This window comes from Gossypium hirsutum, chromosome D03, assembly GCF_007990345.1.
Source record: "Gossypium hirsutum isolate 1008001.06 chromosome D03, Gossypium_hirsutum_v2.1, whole genome shotgun sequence".
NCBI classification, from domain to species: Eukaryota; Viridiplantae; Streptophyta; class Magnoliopsida; order Malvales; family Malvaceae; genus Gossypium; species Gossypium hirsutum.
The window spans coordinates 23,913,913-23,935,834 of NC_053439.1; positions in this window are offsets into that span (position 1 = coordinate 23,913,913).

Here is a 21,922-nt window from a genome sequence, read left to right on the forward strand (position 1 = left end):
GTAGTTGTTTACAAGGTGGCCAGCCTGCCTTTAAATAGGCCTTATAACTAGTCCTAATCTAATTAGAAAACTAAAATAAAAAAAACTCCTAATTATTTTAATATAGAAATTCAATCAAAGGTCTTTTATTTGGGACTCTTGGACTGAATATAAAAATTTAAACTAAGTAAATAAATAAATAATAATAAAATAAAACTTTACAACTTGGGCCACTTTGACAATTTGGCCTGATTTTCAACTAAGTATAGGTAGATTTCTTGATTGGGCTGGGAATTTGCTTATTGGGCCTTGCCTTCAAGAATTTGGGCTTGTAATCCATCTCCTACCGAAATTGAATCGTTGATGCTCGTAATGGAGATCCAATGCGCTTTGGTTGCAAGATTTGGTTTCTTGGACCAAGATTCCCAATATTTGAAATCTTGATTTTCCCGTTCTTTTGTGTACGCATCTAAGGCCTTGCTAACAAACTCCTGAATGGTCCCATTTAGTTTGGAACGCATTTGTCGGGCCTTTGATCTCGTATCAGATGTGCTTTAGGTGGTTTTAAGGCAAGTATTTTTAAGACAATTTTATGACATGTGGACATTGTTGTCTTAAATTTAATTAACTTTTGTCTTAAAGTTAGTTGTCATAAACATTAGTTGGCAACCTTACTTATGTGTGACCATGTGATTGGTTCACATAATTATTTGATTAGTTTGAGGACCTATATAAGTTGAAGCAAATCACATTTTCTTGATATTGTATTTCATCTGAAAAGACTAGCTTCAAGAGAGAGTCTAGCTGATCTTTGAGCATTTTACAAGCAAGTTTCCTTTTTTTTTTCTTAATTTCCTTGGATAAATTCAGTACTTACATAGTGTGGCGTAGGCTTGGCCAAATTCCATTATGTGGAGTCCTTATCTTTTTTTATACTTCTTTAAGTTTCCTTTGTTATTTTTATTGACTAAGATGGTAGAATTCAACAAGACTTCTTTTCTTGGCCAGAACTTAAAATTCTTCTGCAATTAGGAGCTTGATTTCTGTTATGTAATTAGTTTGCCTATATCAGGCAGCTGACTATTCAATGTATAGTACCTTTTCTTTAATTTCTTTGATTGACACAAGTAATTATTTTGTAAGATTAAATTTCTATTATTGGTCAGAAATTTTTTAAAATATATTCTTATTTTTTAAAATTATAAAAATATAAAATTATTAGGAAACTTTCTGAATCAACATGGAAAAATTGTTTTCCATATTCAAATGAATTTTAACATCCATTTGTCGAGGTATGCAAAATAGAAGACAAACAATTCTGAACTTTTTAATTTTGAAAAATTATTTTTTATTATTTTTATGAAATATATCAACATTCTATTGGTAGTCAGTTTAAAATAATAATAATAAGTGATAATGAAGAACTAATAAAAAGAATTAACTTAACTTACAATTTTCAAATTTAGATAACAGTAAAATTAAAAAGAATTAATACCAAATAAATATAAATTATGAAATTTAAGAAATTTTCTATATATTAATCATTTTCATAATAGTGATGGCATATTCTAGTGTAAAGAGAAAATTTTCCAAATGGAATAAGCTGAGTCGCCAAATTTGTATGCAGAAACTAAGGGAGGCACTTCAATTTTGATTAAGATCCAACGTAGTACAAAGATGTATCTGAGTAAATTGGAACAACAAATGGGGCAAAATGTGGCTCTCAGCATAGGTGAGAAGTGGCAAGATGGGGATGTAGTAATAGATGGAAAGCAAATTACTCTCCTCCAAATTTTTTTATATTTCCTACAAAGTAGAGGAAATAAAATTTTTATATATTATCTTTATTAAAGATTGACAACAATGAACCTCCTTTGAACAACCACCAAAAAAACATATGTTCGAAAAATGTTGATCCCACTTATGTTAACCTTACTTCCATTTTACTTAAAGTATATATATATATACAAATTTAAATATGGATATGAAAAATATTGTCCATACATCTGAAAATATTTAGGAAAATAAATTAAACATACCTATATACTTCAACACAACACCAAGTTAGGCCTGGTAAATTGTATTGCACCGGATAATAACCGTATATTACAGAAAGTAGGACACAAGAAGAGAAAGGGCAAAAGAAGACCTGAACTGACAGCAAACTAGCTAATCCCGTACATAATTAGAACTTGGTCTAAAACTCTTATTAAAGTATATTTAAATCATCAAAACAACATATGTTTATCAAAGCTGGAGCAGCGAAGGACAACTCGGACCAAATTTATACTTTGCAAAGTAAACCAAAGGAAACCGAGCTATGCTCAAGGGTAACATCTGAAATGAAATTTTTCACTCACCAAAAGATTGAATTCAAGATGGTGCGCCGAACATGAAGCTCAAACTGATTTACATGCCAAACAAATTCTAGACAAATAAATTTTCGTTAGCTTCAGTGATGATGGTGAGTGAGCAATGGGGGCTCAACTCTTTTTGACAGTTAGTGAGAAGTAAGCACTGCTTAATTGCCATTGACCCTTCCAATTGAAATGCCAAGCTGCACTTGATGAATATCTTTATTTCCTTGGTTACGGAGGCTTGTACGTTCTTCAACTCTCCCTATGAACTACAATCAAGGCCATTTGATGATGATAAATGTGCAGTTGAAGAAGATCTCTCTCTCCCCCTCCCCTTCCCGGGGGGCCCCTTTCTCTCGTCTTTTTTATGACTTTACTTCTCATATAAAGACAGTGAATGCATCCTCATGCCACATATGCTCTATATAAATATATCATTCTATGCATTCATCGATTTTGTAGAATTCAAAACAATAAACAATAGGACAGTGGGAAAGGTTTGGTGGAACCATTACAATATTATTCAAAAGGGTTTTGCAAAATTCCTAATTCATGGCTTCTACTTAAGATGTTGACTTATTTTTCTTAAAAACTAATAGACGTTAGTATAGGAATCTAGTTTGAAGAATAAGCATGGTCATTGCAGACAAAAGCCTAAGAAGACAGATAAATTCTCAATAAACATCTATCAGTGGAAAAGCGTCAAATTGGAACAATAATGGGAATTGAGAAGCAACGCTTCCTGTCCCGCTTGAACTCAAAAATATTATTTCTTCAGACTGTAAGATCAATGATGCACATTTCAAAAAATTAAACTAACAGATTAAAGGTAGTCTTAAACTCCTTTCAAACCAAATCGCACCGTCAAAGAAAGATTAGTTTAAGATATTGATTTACCTAACTGTAATATCTTTGAAAACCATTGCATAATCTTGAACCTAAATTATGATTATCGAAGTGCCCACCATAGGTTGCCCAAAGTACCATTTACTTTCTTTAAATGCAAATGGGCACACTCAAAGTGGTAAGAGGTCACTCATCACTAATGCAACATTATTAAGAATATTATCACTGCTGTCGAGATTTATTTGTAGGTAGATCACAACTAAATTACATGAATTCAATATTGCATTCACTAAAAAAAAGGGAAGAAAAAAAAACATTATCATTGCTAATAGAAATAGGTGGCAATCAGCGTGTGGAGCCAATTTGAGTTCATGTGGTTTTAGCATCGGTTTTTTGGATTTCCGTCCGTGTGTTTTTTTGGTTTTTTTTTTTTTTACTTCGAGAATTTTTGGGTTTATATCTTTTTAGATTAAGATAATATTCTAGGTTCCAAATTTTTTCAAGTTTAGACTACTTTGGATTTAATTCGAATTTGTTTTAGATAAATATAATTATATTGAAGTAATTTAAATATTTACGTTTCAATACAATACGAGTTTCATATTGCTTTAAAATAAACTTTTGTTGTAACACCACTTTCAATTACATTTTTATTAAAATCGATATTTATTTTTGTTATTTGTTAATATTAGAGTTGTTTATGGATCGTGTGATCCACCCGGTTAAATTTGGCTAGGGCTTGGACAAAGAGTTTTCGTGTTAGACTAGCATGGTCTGAATTTAAATAAAATGATTTTTTTAAATTTTATTTAAATTTAACTAATTATATTTTAAATAGTAATTTACGCTCTCTTTTTTCTTTCAAGTCGAGCTCGAGCACTGAGTCAAAATTTTTTTAAAACTAAACATTGACTTGAACACCTTTTGTTAACACCAAAAATAATGTAACTTTAATTTGTTATGTAAAATTAATTTTTCTGAATAATTAACTTAAAAATAGATATATTTTAAATTAATTATATTTATATTTAAAATAATTGATTATATAAACTTGAATTTCAATAATACTATTGGGAATTGATTCGTATAAAAAATGAAATAAAAAAGGTAGAGAAGATCGAACACAAATTTTTCGTGGATAACTCCTTCGAAGAGGATAAAAAACCTGAGGCAAAGGAGGTATCGACGTAACATTAATGGAGTGAACAAAACATGAGTACAATGAGAATGCAAAAAAGCCAAGCCCAAAATACAGAGCTTACACCCAAAGCTCTCACAAAAGGGGTTACATAAAATTCTCTCAAACTCTCACCAAAACTCCATATGCGACTACATATTGGTGCCCTTAAAGAAAAGCCCATGTTGATTGACGTATAAAATTAGGGATACAATGGCATCTTTAAGTAGACTGGACCTAAAAGGCTAAGATGACCAAAATATCCCTGAAGTAATCAAAATTCAACTGGTAGAAGAAGTCTTGCATGAAGTTTAAAACGCAAGTACAATAGGTGAGATATCGTCCAAATGTCATGATGTCGCCCCTGCTCCTGCTTTAAGAGGTCATCGCCTCATACCGATGACCATCATCGTGATGTCGTCCCTTGCTTGTTGCATTATCGCGACGTCACATAGCTCTTCATCATGAAGTCGCATGTGACATCACGCATCTGTCTCTGAAAATGCCTGCAAAACGTTCGATAAATGCGAGGCACACCCCACAAATCTCCACCTTGACTCGTTTTTCTCAGGCCACCTTTTCCATGCCCCATCATGGGCCAAACTCGAATTTTAAAGAATGTAAACCAAGTCTAAACCGTACTCGAACTTGGAAACTAAACATCAATGGAGTACACAAAATGAGAGTACAACGAGAATACAAAAACCCACGCCCTGAAAGTAAAGCTCACACCCAAAGCTCTCACAAAAGGTGTTTCTCAAAATTCTCTTAAACTCTCACCAAAACTCCATATGCCACTACATTTTGTCGCCTTCAAAGAAAAGCCCGTGCTGATTTGCATATCAAATTACAAATGCAATTACCTCTTTAAATAGGTTAGATATAAAAGGCTAAGATGACTAAAATATATCTGAAGTAAGAGTTCAACTAGGAGAATAAGTCTTGCTTGAAGTCTAAAACATGGTTGCATTAGGTGAGATATCATTCAGACATTATGGCGCCGCCCATGCTCTTGCCACAAGAGATTGTTACCTTGTACTGATGACCCTCATCGTGACGTCGACCCTTGCTTGTTACGTCGTTGTGACATTACATATCTCCTCATTGTGACGTCGCATGTGACGACGCTCGTCTATCTTTGATAAGTGTCTGCTAAATGTTTGATAAATGCGAGGCACACCCCACGAATATCCACCTTAACTTGTATTTATCACAACTCCTTTTTCATGCCCTGTCATGAGCCAAACTCGAATTTTACAGAATGTCAACCAAGTCTAAACCATGTTCGAACTTGGAAACAGAAACACTCTTAGTTTTTAAATCAGATTTGTATAATGCAACAAGCGTTAGTAATACCAAAACAAGAGAGAAAACATCAACTCTCTCCACTTGACTTTAACCCTCTATGACCAACCTTACTTCAAATACTTTGTTAACCTTTTAAGTCTTAAAGACCAAAAGAGGATGAGATTTTTCTCTAAATGAGGCACATGCCCAACATCTGGCACGACTCCACCTTCAACTGAATTATATGTAGAGAACAACAAATCATCACCTTTAGGCAAAACCATATCAGCTACCTCCGTAATTATCCGAAACTGCCAGAAATTGAAATTTCTAATCCCGTCAAACTTCTCGATATCCAAATTCATTGTTGTGGCAACGAACGAGTGATATAAATAATGAAATAGAAAAGGTAGAGAAGATTGAAAACCAATTTTACATGGAAAACTCCTCTGTAGAGGATAAAAAACCACGAGCAAAGAAGGCATTGACTTAACATCAATGTAGTAAAAAAATTGGCAGTGCGATTAGAATAAAAAAATCCAAACCCCGAATACAAATCTCATACCCAAAGCTCTTAAAGAAGGGGTTTCATAAAATTCTCTCAAACTCTCACCAAAACTCCATATGTGACTTTATCTTATTGCCCTAAAAGAAAAGCCCGTGCTGATTGTCGTATGAAATTAGGGATAAAATGGCCTCTTTCACTAGGCTAGATTTAAAAGGCTATGATGAGTAAAATATCCTTGAAGTGATCAAAGTTCAACTACGAGAAGAAGTCTTGCTTGAAGTCTTAAACACGGCTGTATTAGGTGAGATATCTACTCCAACCTCAAGAGATCATTGCCACGTATCGACAACACTCGTCGTGATGTCACCCCTTACTTGTTGCATCATCACGACATCACATATCTCCTTGTTGTGGCATCACGTTTTTATTTTCAAAAAGTGCCTGCAAAATGTCTAGTAAATACGAAGCATACCCCATAAATTTCCACATTGACTTGTATTTATCATGCCTCTATTTCCATGCCCTGCCACGAGCTACACTCAAATTCTACATAATATCAACCAAGTCTAAATCATGCTCAAACTTGGAAACTAAAAGACTCTTAGTCTTCAAATCAAAGTCGTAAAAATGCAACAAAGGCTAGTAATACCCAAACAAGAGAAAAAAATTAACTCTCTCCACTTGACTTTAACCCTTAGCTACCAACATTGCCTCAAACATTCTGCAAACTACTCTAGTCCTAAAGACAAAAAGGGGGATGAGATTTTTCTCTAAACCAGGAACATGTCTGACATCTACCACAACTACACCATCAATCGAATGTAGAGAACAACGAATCATCACCTTTGGGCTCGACCACATTAGCTACCTCCATAATTATCCAAAATTGCTAAAAGCTAAAATTTCTATTCCTATCGATCTTCTTGATATCCAAAGTCGTTGTTCTTTCACTGAAAAGGTTGATATAAACAACGAAATAGAAAGGGTAGAGAAGATCAAACACAAATTTTTTGGAAAACTCCTCCATAGAGCATAAAAAACCAAAGGCAAAGGAGGCATCGACTTAGCATTAATGGAGTAAGTAAACCAAAAGTACAATGAGAATACAAAAACCCAAGCTCTGAATACAAAGCTCATACACAAAGCTCTCACAAAAGGGGTTTCACAAAATTCTCTCAAACTCTCACCAAAACTCCATATGCCATTACATCTTGTTGTCCTCAAAGAAAACCCACGTTGATTTGCGTATGAAATTAAGGATACATTGGCCCCTTTAAATAGGCTAGATTTAAAAGGCTAAGATGACTAAAATATCCTGGAAGCAATCAGAGTTCAACTAGGAGAAGAAGTCCTACTTGAAGTCTAAAATACGACTACATTAGGTGAGATATCATTGTGACATCAGGACGTCCCCCTACAAATAAACCTTAAACCCTAAACCCTCGTACTAACGACCATCATCGTGACGTCGCCCCTTGCTCGTTGCATTATCGTGACATTACATGTCGCCTCGAAGTGACGTCACATGTGATGTCACACATGTTTCTCCGATAAGTGCCTGCAAGATGTTAGATAAATGTGAGGCACACCCCACAAAACTCCACTTTGACTCGTATTTATCACGCCTCTTTTTCCATGCCCTGTTACAAGTGAAACTCAAATTTTGCAAAATGTCAACCAAGTCTAAACTGCGCTTAAACTTGGAAACTTGAAGACTGTTAGTTTTCAAATCAAAGTTGTATAATACAACAAGGGCCAATAATACTCAAACAAGAGAGAAAACATAAACTCTCTCCACCTGACTGTAACCTTCTACGACCAACCCTGCCTCAAACATTCTGTAACCCCCTAACCCGTATTCGTTGCCAAAATAAGGTTACAGAGTGTTACCATAAAAACATAACTTAAAATCATGAATTTCTAACCATTTCATAATCATAGCAAAATTCATTCAACCACATGCATATCGTCCCTTATTTGAGGCCTTAAAAGTAATTTAGAAATGATTCAGGACTAAATCAGGAACATTTAGAACTATATGGAAACAGATAGAAAATTTCACACTATAGGGGTCACACGGTTGTGTGCCTAACACGGCTGAGGCACACGCCCGTGTCTTAGGCCGTGTAACATTTGAAAAAGGGACAAATGGTCGTGTCCCAGCCTGTGTCCGTACCCGTGTAACTCTCTAACTTGGGTCACACGGCCAAGCCACACGCCCATGTGTCAGGCCGTGTGCTAGGCCATGTAACTGTCTAACTTGCAAACCTTTAAAACATACAGGGAACCCACGATTGAGACACACGCCCATGTCTTAAGCCGTGTGGACAAGAAAAAGGCCATATTCAAGCCCTTTCTTTCACCCAAATCAAGCACACACCTACAAGCCATTTGCACATACAATCAAGCCTTAAAACATACCTAAAACATCCATAATAAGGACAATTCAATAGGTCATTTATACATACAACCAATATGCCTAAAAGGCACCTCAATCACAACAACCAAGCATACTTAAACATATACATAATTTAGTCATCCAACCTTCATACATTTCTGGCCTATTTCCCATACCAAACATAGCACAATGTCCATATGCCAAATCATATTCAAACATACCAAATTGGTCATTCAAAATATACATTCACTTGACCATTTCAGCACCAACCATCAAAGCATCAACATACCAAAAGTTCACCAACCGTAATACCACATTTACAAGCCAAACAAAACAACTATCTCATCAAACACAATTCACCTATACATGCCATTATAACCATGACTAAAACATCAAAATCTACGATATAATCTCTGGATAGTGTGATAGGTCTCTGACAAGCTTCCAAGTCGATTAAGCTTTTGGTAATCTATAAAACATAGAAAAGAACAACAACGTAAGCATATAATGCATAGTAAATTCATAAATCATGAACATAGCTTACCATTTCAATGCATAATCTTAAAAACAGACATGAATCAATCCACCATAGCTTGGCACAAGCCTAAGCATCATCAACAACACAAGTTAGTGAACACATAACTTAGCAATATCATCACATGGTAAGGTATAGAACATGAGCATAACATTACTTAAAGCATACTTTTCATAGTCATGAGTGTCCATACTTTGAGTCATCAACAATTCATACATTTTTATGAGTTCTTAACTTAACTTTTGGTACACTTGTTGTTCTTTACCTTTTCATGTCGGTTGAACAACTTAGAATAATATCGAATACGTGGAAAGCTCACACAAAGTGTGCTAAACACATGGTCGAAACCATTCATTTCCTTTTCCTTACATAGATCCTCTCTCGAGCCATAAATTGGTCTGCTCACACAAGCTGGCAGTCGAAATGTAGCTACACGATGCCGCTCACACAAGCTAGCGAGTATCCACAACAAATGCTAGAACTCAACCATCAGTAAGACATTCAGGACCAGCACCTGAAACATGGTAACCCTAATTACATGTCCTTTGTATCCTATATATTCCTTAGGTTCAAACAAGGCTCGATAGTCATCGTAACATGGTTGGATTTCCACCGTGACATGATATGATGAATAACATAATAGCATTTAAATCAAATACATTAAAACATTATTTCAACATACGAACTTACCTTAATCACAAAAACAACGAAATAGGATCGACTAGTCCGTTAATTTATCTTTCCCTTGATCTAAATCCGTACGAGGCTTAACTTGATCTAAATAATCAAATCCAATCCATTTAAAATTCATTCTATTCAATTCAGTCCAAAATACATACTTTTGCAAATTTACACTTTTACCCCTAATATTTTAACTTCTTTAGAATTTAGTTCTTTAGCCCGTAAATTGAAATTCATGCAATTTCATCCACATACTAAGCTATCCGAATTCATTATAATCCCATAGCAACTCACACAAACCATTATCTCATAATTTCACCATGAATTTACACATTTTATAAATAAATCCCTAATTGACATTTTCAACAAAAATCACTTTACAAAAGTTGTTTATTTATCAAAAAAGATCTATTTTCTTCCATCAAACATCAAAAATCACAAGCACACATAATGGAAAAACCCTAGCCTTTTAAAAAAATTTTCAAATTAGTCCCTGGGTTAACTAGATTAAGCTACAACGACTTCAAAAAATAGAAATCATTAAAAATGGGATGAAAAATACTCACCATGCACCAACTTTAGCTTAGTCGAACCTAACAAGCTTCCATAAAGGTTTTTAAGCTTCAATTTCGATGGTTGAATGTATTTTAGAAGATGATGTTTTATTTTATTATTATTACTTAACTTATTTATATTTTACTTAAATAACCTTAGGAATTAACCTATAAAATACCTAATAATATGTCCATAAAAGTCCACTCATAGTAGCAATGGTTTAATTACCACATAAACCCTTAACTTTTTAATTTCAGAGGGATTTGGTACCTTTAACTTATAGAACTTTAATTTAGTACCTTTTACGATTTAGTCCTTTTCACCAAATTAAACATGCAAACGATAAAATTTCTTAACGAAATTTTTATACGACCCTACTAACATACCGTAGACCTTCAAATAATATTAAAATAAATATTTTTATGTCAAATTTATGGTCCCAAAACCACTATTTCAAATTCACTAAAAACGGGTTGTTACAACTCTCCCTTAAAGGAATTTTCGTCCCCAAAAATCTTACCAGAAAAGAGGTTAGCTTCTTCCGATTCCCAGGTAGCTTCTTTTATACCATGTCATTGCCAAAGAACTTTCACTAAAGCTATGCTTTTATTTCTCAATTCTTTAACCTCTCGAGCTAGAATTCTTATCGGTTCTTTGTTATACGACATATCAGGCTAAATCTCGACATCAATAGGTGAGATTACATGTGAAGGGTTTAATCGATATCATCGTAACATAGATGCTTGAAATACATTATGGATATTTTCTAACTCTGACGGCAAAGCTAATATGTAAGCGACTGGCCCAATTATTTCAATAATCTCATACAGCCCAATAAATCATGGACTTAGCTTTCTTTTACGATCGGGTAGAAGAATTTTCTTCCAAGGCAAGACTTTCAAGAATACTTTTTTCACCGACTTGCAATTCAATGTCTTTTCTTTTCAAATCTGCATAAGATTTTTGCCAATTTCAAGCTGCTTTCAAACTGGCTTAAACCACTTTAACTTTCCTTAAGTTTCTCGTATCAAATCAACCCCGTGAAGCTTTTTCTCACTAAGCTCAGTCCAATACAATGGAGTTCGATATTTTTGCCCATACAAAGCTTCGTACAGTGCCATCTTTATGCTCGATTGATGACTGTTGTTGTATGTGAATTCAACCAACGGTACAAATCTCTCCCAATTACCTTCAAATTCCAAAACACATCATCACAGCATGTCTTCAAGTAGTTGAATCACTCACTCGGACTGACCGTCGGTCTGAGGAAGAAATGCGGTACTAAAATGTAAACGAGTGCCTAGAGCCTCATGTAATTTGCTCTAGAATCGAGACGTAAACTGCGGATTCCTTTCGAAAATAATAGAAACCGGCACTCGTGTAATTTGACAGTCTCAGTGACATATAACTCGACTAATCTCTCGAGTGAATAATCTGTACGCACTTGAATAAAATGCGCAGACTTCATTAGACAATCAACAATGACCCAAAATGCATCTTTCTTTCTCAGAGATTAAGGCAATCCCGATACAAAATCTATCGTGACGCGCTCCCATTTTTATTCCGGAATAATTACTAACTGTCATAAACCCGAAGGTACCTGATGTTCAGCTTGAATTGATGACATACTAAACGTCTCGATATGAATTCGAAAATCTCTCGTTTCATACCCGACCACCAGTACATTTGTTTCAAATCATCGTACATTTTATTGCTACCAAGATGAACAGACAAGCTACTATTATGAGCTTCTTATAAAATTTTCTGAACAAGATCTAAATTTTTCAGAACATAAATTCTACCTTTGAAGTGTAAACTATCATCAGATCCAATCTTAAAATCTGAATCATTAATCGACTCAATCCATTTATGTTTAGCTAACAACTCATCATCGTATTTCTAAGCTTAATAAATCTGTTGCAAAAACATCAGTCTAGCTTTCAACTCAGCTAAGATCGAACCATTATTAGGCAACATCAATTGTGTATTCAACGCTTGCAAGGAAACATAAACTTTCTACTCAAAGCATCAGCAACTACATTAGCCTTTCCTAAATGATAATCAATAATCAAATCATAGTCTTTCAATAGCTCAAGCCATGTGTATGGTCTCAAATTCAAATCTTTTTGTGATATTAAATACTTTAAGCTTTTATGATCTAAAAAGATATGGCATTTTTCACCATATAAACTGTGTCGCCAAATCTTCAAAGAAAATACAACTGCTGTGAGCTCTAAATCGTGCGTCAGATAATTCTTTTCGTGCGGTTTCAACTGTCTAGAAGAATATGCTATCACTTTACCCTCTTGCATTAGCATACAACCCAAACCATTTAACGATGCATCACTATAAATCATGGATTCTTTACCCGACTCTGGCTGAACTAACACCGGTGCCTCAGTTAATAATGATTTTAATTAATTAAAACTTTGTTGACATTTCTCAGACCACTCGAACTTAACATCTTTCTGCAATAATCTCGTCAACGGTGTAGCAATCATCGAAAATCCCTTGACAAATCTTTTGTAATATCCGGCTAAACCCAGAAAACTTCTAACCTTAGATACATTTCTCGGAGGCTTCCAATCTACAACAGCTAAAATTTTGCTCGGATCAACTCTAATGCCCTCGATTGATACAACATGTCCCAGAAATCTGACTTCTCGAAGCCAAAATTTACATGTGCTAAACTTAGTGAATAATTACTTTTTGCACAAAGTTTGCAAAATAATTCTCAAATGCTTAGCATGCTCAGACTCATCCCATGAATAAATCAAAATATCATGAATGAATACTACGATGAATCTGTCTAAATACGATCTGAAAATTATGTTCATCAAATCCATAAATACTACAGGTGCATTAGTCAAACCAAACGGCATCACAAGAAATTCATAATGTTCATACCTGGTCCTAAATGTGGTTTTTGACACATCTGAGTCTTTAACTCACAACTGATAATAACCAGAACGAAGGTCAATCATTGAGAACACTGTCATACCTTTCAACTAATCAAACAGATCATCAATACGCGGTAAGGATACTTATTCTTGATCGTGACTTTGTTGAACTATCGATAGTCAATACATAATCAAATGGATCCCTCCTTTTTTTAACAAATTGAACTGGTGCACCCTAAGGTGAAAAACTAGGTCGAGCAAAACCCTTATCTGTCAACTCTTGCAACTGCGCTTTCAACTCTTTCAACTCTATAGGTGCAATTCTGTAAGGAGCTATCAATATCAGAGATGTTCCCGATACTAACTCAATAGCAAACTCGTTCTCTCAAATCGGCGGTAACCTGGGTAACTCTTTTGGAAACACATTTGGATACTCGCATACCACTGGAATGGATTCTAGCTTCAACTCAGGAATTATAGAATCAAATATGTAAGCAAGATATGCATCATAGCCTTTTCTAACATATCTCTATGCTGACATAGCCGAAATAACCTATCTGATTCAATCTGAAGCTTTTCACCGTTCTAACACTTGAACACAATAAGCTTTCGTCTGCAGTTCACAACAGCATCATGCAGAGTCAACCAATCCATACCCAAAATCATATCAAACTCATCAAACGGCAATAGCATCAAATCGGCCGAAAAGTTACGACCCTGAATCATCAAAGGTTAACTTTTATAAGCCTTATAAACTAACACATATTGATCTAAGGGGTTCGTTACTTTAACCATAAATTCAGTGAACTCAACAGGAAATTTCTTACTTGACACTAAATTCGTGCATACATACGAATGTGTTGATCTCGGATCAATCAAAGCAATATCATCAGTATCAAAGATAGAAAATGTACCAGTGATAACATCTGGTGCTGATGCTTCCTCTCGTGCACGTATTGCTCAAGCTCTAATCGATGCTCATGCCTCAGATTTCACAGTAGAGTCCTTGATCTCACTATGGCTATTACCCACATTTCTAGGGTTCCTTCACGGTTTCCCTTTCGCAGTTGTGTTACTCGATCGAACTGTCTGAGCCTTTTCTTTTTTGGGCCTCTCTGGGAAATCTCGAATAAAATGTTCATGTGAACCACATTTGAAACATGCCCTGTCTTTCATCTTACACTCACCAAAGTGTCGACATCTACACTAATGAAAATCGAGCTTATTGCCCTTAACACTGTCTGCGCTCGCTACGGATATAGCTTGAGGTTTTGAACTCACATGTTGTTTACCTCTATCTCTATTGGAATAGCCCACTGAAGTTGACAAACAGTTATGATGTTCTTTCAACTTCTTTGATGACGACTGGTATGACTTTCTCGTTGATCTCTTTTTCGAATCTCGAGCTTCATAATCAGCTTTTCTCTTTTCTTTACTAAGCTCTTTAGCTTTATGCTCTCGGTCAACTAAAATAACAAATTCTTTCAATTCAAGTATCCCGACTAATAGCTTTATGTCTTCATTTAACCCATTTTCAAACTGTTTACACATTGCCACTTCAGTTGGTATACACTCCCAGACATCCTTACTCAGTCTAGCAAATTACCACTCACACTCGGACACAGTTATTCGGCCCTGTTTGAGCTCGAGAAACTCTTTGTGTTTTTGGTCAAGAAATCTCTAACTTATATACTTCTTTTGGAACTCGATTTGAAAGAATTCCAAATCTATTCGCTCTGTTGGTACCACTGAAACAAAATTGTTCCACGACTAATAAGCTGAGTCTTTCAGTAAAGATACAACACATTTTTCACACTCTGTCGGTGTAAAAGACAATTCATTAAAAACCTTGATCGTGTTTTCTAACCAAAACTCAGCTTTCTCCATATCATCTTAAGTTTTAGCTCTAAATCCTTTAGCCCCATATTTACAAATTTAATCAACTGGTGGCTTACTAACTCGCATTGGCTCCAAACCCTGAGGAACTATGGGGATCGTTTGAGGAATAGGTGGGGGTGGAGGTTGTTGAACCCTCGGGTTCATTCGTACAAACTCGCCAAACCATTCGTTAATCATTTGAAAGAAGGCTTTCTTAGCTTCTCCTCCCCGGCCCTCAGATATAGGCCTAGTGACACTCGATGTTGCTCCGTGAACGGAGGCTTGCGCATATCTTTCAACTTCATCGAAGTTAGCTCGGTTGGATGTCATTTCTATATGAAAGCATAATTCAAAATGAGTTAAGAGTTATCACACTATTACAAGTTATATAATGGCATGTATTTTTAGACTCGTATACATTACGTTTAGTCTGAGAATTGACTAAACTGTAGCTCTGAATGTAACACGCTTAACCTCCATCCATCGCCGAAATAAGGTTACGAAGCTTTACCATAAAAATGCAACTTAAAATAATTAATTTCCAAACATTTAATCATAGAAAATCCATTCAAACACATGCATATCATCCCTTATTCGAGCCCTCGAGGCCTTAAAAGTATAGAAATGGTTTGGTAATAAATCGAGAACATTTAGAACTTTATGGAAAAAGAAAGAAAATTTCACACTGTAGGGATCATACGGCCGTGTGCCTCACATGGCCGTGTGTCTCAGGCTATGTAACATTAGAAATAGGGACACATGACCATGTCCCAGCCAGTGTTCATGCCAGTATAACTCTCTGACTTGGGTAACACGACCATGCCACACACACATGTGCCAGGCCTTGTAACTCTAGAAATAGCCTCACATGCCCATGTGTCAGGCCGTGTGCTAAGCTGTGTAACTACCTGACTTGCATCCCTTTGAAACCTAAAAGGGACACGTGCCGTCTCGCATAGCAGTATGTCACACACGGCTGAGAAACACGCCCATGTGTCACACACGGCTAAGACACACGCCCGTGTCTTAGGCCGTGTGGATAAGAAATAGGCCATACTCAAGCCGTTTCTTTCACCCAAATCTAGCACACACTTACAAGCCATTTGCACATACAATCAAGCCTTAAAACATACCTAAAACAAGCATAATTAAGCCAATGCAATAGGATAATTATCCATACAACCAATATGCCCAAAATGCACCTCAATCACCACAACCAAGCATACTTAAACATATTCATAATTTAGTCATCCAACCTTCATGCATTTTCGACCTATTTCCCATAGCAAACTTACCATAATGACCACATGCCATATCATATTCAAACATACCAAATTGGTCATTCAAAACATACATTCACTTGACAATTTCTACACCAACCACCAAAGCATCAACATACCAAAAGTTCACCAACCATAATACCACATTTACAAGTCAAACATAACAACTATCTCACTAAACACAATTCACCTATACATGCCATTAAAACCATGACTAAAACATCAAAATCTACCGATATAATCTCTGGATAGTGTGATAGGTTTCTGACAAGCTTCTAAATCGATTGAGCTTCTGTTAATCTATAAAACATAGAAAAGAATAACAACGTAAGCATATAATGCTTAGTAAGTTCATAAATCATGAACATAGATTACCATTTCAATGCATAATCTTAAAAATAGACATGAATCAATCCAACATGGCTTGGCCTAAGAATCATCAACAATGCAAGTTAGTGATTAAACACATAACTTAGCAATATCATCACATGGTAAGGTATAGAACATGAGCATAGCATTACTTAAATCATACTTTTCATAGTCAAGAGTGTTCATACTTTGAATCATCAACAATTCATACCTTTTTATGAGTTCTTAACTTAACTTTCGGTACACTAACCATTCTTTCCCTTTTCAAGCCCATTGAACCACTTAGAATAATATCAAATACGCGGAAAGCCCACACAAACGGTGCTGAACACATGGTCAAAACCATTTCTTTCATTTTCCTTACATAGATGCTCACTCGAGCCATAAATGGGTCTGTTCACACAAGCTGGTGGTCGGAATGTAGATACACGATGCCACTCATACAAGCTGACGAGTATCCACAACAAATGTTAGAACTTAACCATCGGTAGGACATTCAGGACCAGCACCCGAAATATGGAAACCCTAATGACATTTCATTTGTATCCTATATATTTCTAAGGCTCAAACGAGGCTCAATAGTTATCATAACATTGTTGGATTTTCACCGTGACATGATATGACGGATAACATAATAGCATTTAAATGAAATACATTAAAAAGCTATTTCAACATATGAACTTACCTCGATCACAAAAACGACGAAATAGGATCGGCTAGTCTGTTACTTTATCTTTCCCTCGATCTAGATCCGTATGAGGCTTAACTTGATCTAAATACGCAAATTCAGTCCATTTAAAATTCATTCTATTTAATTCTGTAATACCCCAAAAATTACTACAGTAAGAAAGTAAGATAATATCCTTGATATAGTAAAATAAGGAAATAAAGTGATAAAAAGGGTAATATTGAGTTATGTCAACATTGGGAAGTATATTATGACATATTAATTCAAGAAATGATTAAATTGCAAAAGTGAGAAACGTTTTGTTGCCCAAGAGTAAACACTCAAAATTTGAGGGGTTAAAGTGTAATACAAAAAAGTTGAAGGGCCAATAGTGTAAAAATTTAAGGGTGGAATAATCTAGAAACTAAGAAAAATGGATGAATTAGGACCAATTGAAAAGGTGAAGAATTTTGAGGGACTAAATTACAATTTTACCAAATTAAGTGATGACTCAAGGATAGAATTTCAAAAGATTATATAGGGCAAAATGGTCAAATAGAGAGAGAATTCTAGAAGGTAATGGTGATGTTTGTGATAATTTTAATTAATTAATTAGATAAATGTTATTTAATTAATATTTTATTAAGATTTTTAGTATTATTTTATTATTAAATGATTAATATAAAAGGGAGGAAAGATGATGAAAAATCATCATCTTTCCATGCAACCAACATTAGAAGAGAAGAGAAGAAAGAAAGTTTTGCTTTCTTTACAATTTGGTCCTTTCACCAAAAATTCACTATTTTCACCTAGAAATCAAAAGAATTTTACATAGCTTCCAAGAGAGAAAAATAATAAAAAGACAATGGGGAGATAAAATTTCAAGTTAGATTCAAGAAATAGAAGCTGGAGAAGAGAGAAAATCAAGTTAAAGATTGAAATCAATAGCATAAGGTAAGAACATCAAGATTTAAATATATTTTCAAGTTTGTTATTGTTGAAAAAGTATGGAAATGATGTTATAGTAGAGTTTTCTTAAATAAAGTCTTATGTTCTTGATATATTAGTGAAGGGAAATAAGTGAAAATGATGGGAAATATTATAGAGAAAGGGAATAAGGGAGTTATAAACTTAATCATTAACATTTTGCACTAAAATAGTTTTGGACAACAGCAGTAGGTTAAAAATCACCATAAATTTTGGAAATTGAATTAGAGGATGAAAAAACTATGGAATTAAATATTATTAAGTCTAGTTTCTCATAGAATAAAATGTGCAAGTAATGGAATTTTAAATCATGAGATATAATAAATTTTGTGAGACAAGGTCAGAATGAATTTGGGTTCCCCTTTTCTGACTTTGGAAAATCATTAAAAATTGAATAAAAATAATTATAGGCTTAAATTTATATGTTTAAAATCCTGAATGAGTCTATTTTCAATAGAAACAAACATAAACATCATTCAAATCCTTTACAAAGAGATAATTAATTTTTAGTAAAGAGGGGTCGGAACTGTTAAACAGTGAAATAGAGGAAAATTTAAAGAATAAACTATACTTATTGGATAAACCAAAAATGCTGAAACTTTTCTGGTAAGAATAGATGTGAATCTAGTTTCATAGGAATTTAGCGGATCTTAATTCAGAATTCCATATCTTAATATATAAATAATTTAGTGACAATGACTCAAGTGGACAACTTTGAATTAATATATAAATAAATGATGGAATTATAGATAATGTTACATATAAGCATATCATACATTAAGGATGTGGCATGGAGAGGAAGAGGAGGAAAATAAATGATTATTCAACTAGCATGAGTGTTCATTAAAAAATGGCCAATTTGCATGTTTTAGTTTCAAGGACTAAATTGAATAAAAGTAATATTTTAATGGTAAATTGGTAAAAATGTCAAAAAGTGACCAAATTGCATGAAATGAATTGTTTTATTATTTAAATTAATAAATTGAATGAAATATTAATTTAAATCATGATTAGGTGAAAATTCGAGGAAAATAGAAAATTACCAAAATGTCCCTAAATTTTTGGTATTTCTGCAATTTAGTCTAGTAAGTTCGTTTAACTTGAATTATATTCTGAAATGCTTGAAATGTATGTTATTGATGTGAGTATGATTTGAATGTTCATTGTATGAAAATTGATGAAACATTGATATATTTGATAAAAAGGGGAATAATGCATTGAATGGATGTATGAATATTTATCACACTATCAATTAATTCTATCGGTTATTTTGGAAGTTTTGATTCTTGTTATAATGACATGTATGAGTTAAATTGGCCAACATTAGCTCATTAATGTTTTGATTTTGATTGATTTTAAATATGAATGCTTGATGAAATGAAATGTCTGTAAATTAATTTGTAAACTCTGGTAATGCTTTATAACCCTATTCTGGAGATGGATACGGGTTAGGGGTGTTACATTTATTGGTATCAGAGCTATGGTTTAGTCGATTATTGGACTAACATAGCGTATTTGAGTTTAGCTATACATGCCATATTATTACTCGTGATAGTGTAATATATTCTGACTCCAATGAAATTGTTTTGTAAGAAAGAGATGACTTCTAACCGAGTTGTTTCCAATAATGCTAAAAAAATTATGTTGAGGTGATTGAAATGTTTTTATGATGAAACGAAATTTAGAAAAGTATGAATAGAAAATTCATGATAAGTATGTGTTAACGTATGGAGTAAGACAACCATGAGTTGAGAAATGTAGAAATGTAGAATAAAATGAAAGTTTACATGGTGATAGCTCATCCGCGTTTGCTTGGCGTGCATATGATGTTATGTGCTCAACATATTTGATTAATTAAATATGGTAAGTAAATATACACAAATAGATGGAATGTATGTTTATGTACACTTGCTTGAATAAGTGTAATTAGTATGTTTATATGATAGAATCTTATGTTTAATTGTTAAATTAGAAATAATATGCTGTTTTTTTATGTCTTTGCTATTGAACCATGAATATTATAATAGAATGAAAATTGAATTGAAAGATCAAATTGAGTATAACACAAGAATGAGTACTTTCGTTCAGTGATATGTGATGACTTGACGGAAAAGACCATGGTTGGACCATGGCAACATGTGATATGTGATTTTCGTATAAGACCATATCTAGGATATGTCATCGGCATGCGATCTCGTATAAGACAACGTCTGGGACATGGCATCGACATTCATATGTGAGCCAGTGTAAGACCATGTCTAGGACATGGCATTGGCATTATTGAAATTCTGAGAGGTCCCATGTAAGACCATGTCTGGGACATGGCGTTGGCACCGAGATGAGAGGTCCCATGTAAGACCATGTCTGGGACATGGCATTGGCACCGAGATGAGAGGTCCCATGTAATACCATGTCTGGGACATGGCGTTGGCACCGAGATAAGAGGTCTCATGTAAGACCATGTCTAGGACATAGTGTTGGCACTGAGATAAGAGGTCCCCTGTAAGACCATGTCTGGGACATGGCATGGGCACCGATATGAGAACTCCCATGTAAGACCATATCTAGGATATGGTATTCGTAGTACAGAAAACATCCCATGTAAGACCATGTTTAGGACATAGTTTTGGCATGTTATTATCAGACAAGAGACCAGAGTATCCTTAGTATTCCAACTGATTTAACGGGCTAGTAAAGAAATTATGTTACATGAAAGTTCAGGTAAAAGTACGACAAACAAATTCAGGTGAGTATAAGGATTAAGAATATTTCAGTTATCAGTTGAGAAAAGAATTTCAATAAGGAAGAAATAAGTTATAATCATGAGTTGTTTAAGCAAGCAAGCAAGTAAACAAGTAAGAGAGTAAATAAAGAACTTAAATTTGATGAGACAAAATATTCAGGTATGATACCTATGTATTAACTAGATTTTTTTAGTGAATGGAATAAAGTGAGGTTCGTGATAACAAAATTAGTCAGAGAAATGATAATTAAGTAGTAAAGATGTCTGTGTGTGAAGGTTATAGTAGAAATGAACATGATGATCTTTTCTGGATATTATATATATTCTTTTATCCTCAGAGATATGTTAGTGTAATTGTTCAGTTATGATAGAGTTCTTATGTTGTGAGAATGTTAGCTAATTATAATGTTAAACGAAAGACCTGTTGGTCTGGTCGGTTTATGACCGGTTATTATTCTGTTTTGCATGCATATTTAGAAAGTGTATTGTGTTGCTACAAGAAATATTGTGCTGATGACTAAATTGCAAAACATGTAAACGTGATATGTGGAGTACATGATATGGATTATTAGTAAATTATGGATGAATACTGAAATTTGAAATATAATACATGTATTAAAGGCAGAGAAGATATAAATATACAGATTATTGGTACAAGAATTAAATTGTAAAGCATGTAAAAGCATTATGAGAAAAGTGTAAAAGTTATATGCATGCATGAAATTACTTGCCCAAGTAGACGAGATTAGAACTATTAGGATATTAAGGGAGTTTA